This window comes from Malania oleifera, chromosome 1, assembly GCF_029873635.1.
Source record: "Malania oleifera isolate guangnan ecotype guangnan chromosome 1, ASM2987363v1, whole genome shotgun sequence".
Taxonomy (NCBI): Eukaryota; Viridiplantae; Streptophyta; class Magnoliopsida; order Santalales; family Ximeniaceae; genus Malania; species Malania oleifera.
In genome coordinates, this window is record NC_080417.1 from 88,875,772 (window position 1) to 88,880,733 (window position 4,962).

The window sequence follows — 4,962 nt, forward strand, 5'->3', positions numbered from 1 at the left end:
ATTCATGTTGAAATCTCAATCTGAAATTTATCGAAATCTCAAAATTTTAGTAAAACTTGTCGAAATTGAACTATGCAATGGAATTTTCCAGGAATGCAAGTGAGAGATTTAGGAGTGAAGTGAAATTTCTCTCTTGATTTATTTTATTTATTTTAATCAAAACAAAAGATTATTAAGTGTTTTTGAAATTATATGAAAAAGTAAACTTACAACATGTTTTTAAAATGTCTAAATTATCATTATTTGTATAATAAATAATCTTTAAATGATTTATGAATTTCATTTGTATTTACTAATTCACTAAATATGTTTAATGGACATTATCTTACAAATATGTTTGATGCATATATTATTATAACTTCTCCGCCTCAAACACAACATAGATGTATTTATTTATAATATATTAGTTCAAAACTTACATTGTTATGTCTATTAATCATTTCTAAAACTTTACAAAAGAATTTCATGCTTTTTTTTTTGTTTTAGTAAAAGAGGACAACACATCTTTTCTTTATTAGAAAACTCCTCACTTATGACAGAGTAATAATGTGGTTCCAGCAAAACAAGTTACAAATGGATAACAATGAAACAACTCTAAACAATCCTAGACAAAATCAAAAAACTTTAAACAAACCTAACCCATTAGACAAAAATCGAGAGGTTGAACTAATGACGAAAGGAAATTAAACCCAACCTATCCATCGGAATGATTAGAAAACGTGGTAAAAGATGTTTTTCAGAGATGATATTGTTTCTCAATTTTCCTTCGAGAAAATCAATCGCACTATTATCTTCCTTTTATTGATGAATCACTATGAAGTTCACTCAATCCAGTTTCGCCACGAGATCCTCCCAAAAATCTCAAAGATGCCACAAGGTATATCTGTCCTTCTGAAACCAATCAACAACAATTTGTGAGTCACATTCAATAATCACATTATAATAATGAAGTCGTTTCCATTATTTTTTTCAAATCGAAATCGAAATTTTCATCAAAATTTCCATACTTTTGGAGCTTCGAAATTTGACTCGAAATCGAAATTTAAGACTTGGATATGAATGATAAGGATTGTTGCTTTCAGAGTGAGAATGGACAATTGTTCCATTCAGCATTAAGCTGCATGGGGCTTTGCTGTGTAAGCTAATTTGTTATTAGTGGGTATTTTGTTTTTGTTTTCTTATCCCTTCAAATTATTGTCTGGAACAGTTGTTCTGATTCTTACACAAGCTTCAAAAGGTGTTCATCAAATAATTAATTGAAAACAAATAAACGCCATCCACTGGAAGACTTGGTGCTAGATTTGTTCTGTTCATCTTTTTTTCCCCCCAAGCTTCATTTGTTAGAGCCAAGCAGCTGCACACGTGCGCATCTATGCAAGCTCAATGGGAATAATAAATGTGAAATACCTGAGTGATGCTAATATCAAATATCATTATTACTTTTGCAAATGAAAATGTAATTGTACAGTGTGAGTTGAGGAGTCATAAGATTTGAAATCAGCCTTTGGGCATATCTTGATTTTTAGACGCAAGTCTTTTTTAGATTCTTTCATTTCATTTCTTCCCAAAATGAACATAGAATGTATAAGTAAATGGTATGATTTTTATTTAGACTTGCTGACAAAATGTTAGCTAAACCCATTCCAAATTTGTTTACACCTTCTAAAGTTTCTTTAAATTCTAAAAGAGTTCTTCTTATGAATTTATCATTAGGGATGTGAGTTATAAGTATTAAAAATAGTTAAAGCTTTAGATTGAATAAATTCTATACATGATAACTCTAAAAGAGTGCATTTTATGCTAAATGATAGAAATAGTTTACTTGCATCAATTTAGTATTAGTCAAGTTATCGTTAAATTTAGATTTATTTGGATTTGAATGAGATTCTTTTGAACTATATTTTGCTTAGATAATAATGCTTTTTGCCAAATATCAAGAATGTTTGCATTGTTTGGCAATTTTCTCATGAAAAATTTTAGAACTTTAGGAAAATATTATCTTTTCTGCAAAAATTCAAATAAAAATTTTATATACCAGAGTTGGTGTCTTTTAAGCAGGGTCACACAAAATAAACAATAAATGTAACATCTTTGATTTAAATTCAAACAAAATTCCCACCTAATCCAATGTGGGATGTGGCTCCACCTACACCATAGTTTTCCAAGAAACTGCAGAGAAACAACCGGGAAAAAGAAGAGTTGGGTCAGTTTATTTTCAGGGTCGAGCTCGATCAACAAGCAATTCTCAGGTCAACGAGAAAAAGGCCCACCCACCTTGCGCTGATTTTTCCTTCTCTTTGAGCAATCAGATTCCCAACATTAAGCTTGATCACCAAGACTGCCAGAAATCTTTGAAGGCTATATAAAGAGCTAAACTGGTGGTGGTTTTACAGAACCAACTAAATCGCAAACCCCCTTATAATTGAGTTCTATTCTGCACGACTGCTAAGGATTTTTTGTTTGGGTAGCTAGAAAATTTCCCTCTCATCTTTCTATTTCTATTGCAACCTGCAGAAAAACTCGCCTTCTTTTTCAAATCTGCAAAAGAAATTAGAAGAAGAGACAGAGGACGGAAGAACAAAATGGGTCATGACAAGAACCTGAGCTTGTGGACCTTGTTCTTGAGGTTTCTGACATCATGCTTTCCTGCGTCCCCTGAACGTACTCCTGCTTGTATTGAGCTGGAGTCTTCCAGAAGTGGGCCGGACGCAGCCATAATCGCCGCGGCTAAACACTTCTCCAGTGAGCATAAAGTAAGGATGGGCTAGTTTTGATTTGAAGGATGCGTGAAGCGTAGGCTTGTTGACAAATATTTTCTGTCCAACCAAACAGAATTGGCACCGTGAAAATAAATTACCCTCTCGTCAAGATCTTCGAATATGTGGATTATCTCCTGATGAAAATGGGCGTTTGGATGAACTGATAAGCAGGGTCGGCTCTTGACGATATGGCCTAGGTGAATAATTTATTCGCACCCTTAATATTTTGTTTAATTTTTATTTTTATTTAAAATTAATTTTTTTAACTTTTTGAGATGCAAAATCACTAATTAAAGTTTTGTATTCAAGATTTTCAAGTATTAACTAGTTGTTGGTTATTTAATTTTTGGCCAAATAACTTACAATAAAAACAAAATACTCTATCTAAATCTTTAGAATATATAAGTCATTTTCTATCTTATTTCTCTCTATTTGATAATTTTCGAATATAATATATACTTGAAAAATGTCTTGAATTTTCATTTTTTGGAAAAATTAAATCATTATCCCTAATATGACCTTTTTCAACTAGTAAATTTCGTAATTTGGTATCTATATTTTCCCAATATTTTGGATCATAAATATTATCATCATTATTTTTTTTTTCTTCTATATTGTTAAAATGTCTTTCAAAAGAAATATCATTAGTGAACATTTCCTGTATATCAATGTTATCTTTATCACTATTATTATTATTATTATTATATTAGATTCTAATTCCATCTCTGGAATTGATTGTTCGTTTTTTGGAGGATTTTCATCTTGCTCATTTATATTTTGCTTAAAACTAAAAAAAAATTTATCAAGAGCTCCCTTTTGAGATGACACTAATTTTTCTATTTTTTTATCTTCGTTTTTCATATCCGGAGTCACATTTTCTCGTTGACATAATTAAATTTCAAAATCAACACTAACTACAAATTGATAAATTATGTAAACAAATAAAAATAAATTTAATAAATCTATAGAAATAGTATATTGAAACAATATAACCTGATTATTATTATTATTTCAAATTGATCGGCGAGCAAGACTTTAGAGATATCGGATTCTTGCCGAATACAAAGCTATAATCTCAAAGCTTCCAAAATCTAAGAAAAAATAGAAAAAAAAAAATTCAAAGCGAAAATAATAGAAAAATAATATACAAACATTGAAATAAAAATTAGAGTTGATGAAAATTACATAGAATTGGAGGCCTGAAGATGATGAACACGATAGTTGGAGCAAAAATCATAGAGAAACCAAGAGATGAGAGTATGAGTGTGAGAGATGAAAAAAAATTTTTAGATAGACTAAGAGAAAGAGATGAGAGTAATAGATAATTTGAAATACAATAAAATTGTTAGTTGGAAACTATAAGACTTGAAAAAAAAGAATTAAATTGTATTTATTTTATATTTTAAAATATAATTTTATAATTTATTAATTAATTGGGAAGTCAATTATGGGAATAGAGCATAATAAATAATATTAATATTATTTGATTAAAAAAATTTTGGAACTCAAAAACTTTTTTAAAAAAATTGGGGGGCCCCAAAAATTTGGGGGCCCTAGGCGCTTGCCTCAATTGCCTAAAGGCAGGGCCGCCCCTGTTGATAAGTTTGGCAGTGCATGTGAAACTGTGCGTGTACTATACAGTGTACTATACAGCTGAGTAAAGTCTTTATGTTTTTAATATGCTGATTTCCATTTTTTACTAAAACAAGAACCAAAAAAAAAAACCAAAAAACAAAAACCCCGTCGCAGTCCACAAGAACATTATGTCTTGTTTGTTTCATGAAATAAAACAAATGCATTTGATTCAATTGCATTATAGTCTTAGATACCAAATATATAGAATTAGTTTTTTTTTAACATAATTTTGTACTTGGACAAGTGCCTCCCATGTATTGGATATGATAAATATTATTCACAATGTTGGAGGAGGTTTAGGATGCATTGAGTAAAAAACGCAACAAGAACAACAAAAACTAAAACAAAAGAAAAAATCCGCGCCGCAAGCATATTTTGTCAAGTTTGTTTCATGAAATAAAATGATATGAGAATGAAATATGATAGTTAATGCATTTCATATTCAAATCCATTATAGTCATGTGTATCAAATATGTAGTTACTCTAAAAAAGTGAAAAATAGGATGTTTAAGATGTTTTTAATTCATTTCAAATATTTTTAAAAATTTATTAATGTGTTATAGAGACT

The 4,962-nt window shown here is 29.8% G+C and overlaps 1 long non-coding RNA gene across 1 annotated transcript; it reads right to left on the minus strand.

Moving 5' to 3' along the window:
- Positions 1-2,000: 2,000 nt before the first annotated feature.
- LOC131167354 (uncharacterized) lies at positions 2,001-4,458 on the minus strand. The gene is made up of 2 exons (XR_009140108.1): positions 2,275-4,458; positions 2,001-2,169 (listed from the first exon to the last, which is right to left on the minus strand). It is a non-coding gene; the product is annotated as an uncharacterized LOC131167354 (long non-coding RNA).
- Between the last annotated feature and the right edge of the window lie 504 nt (positions 4,459-4,962).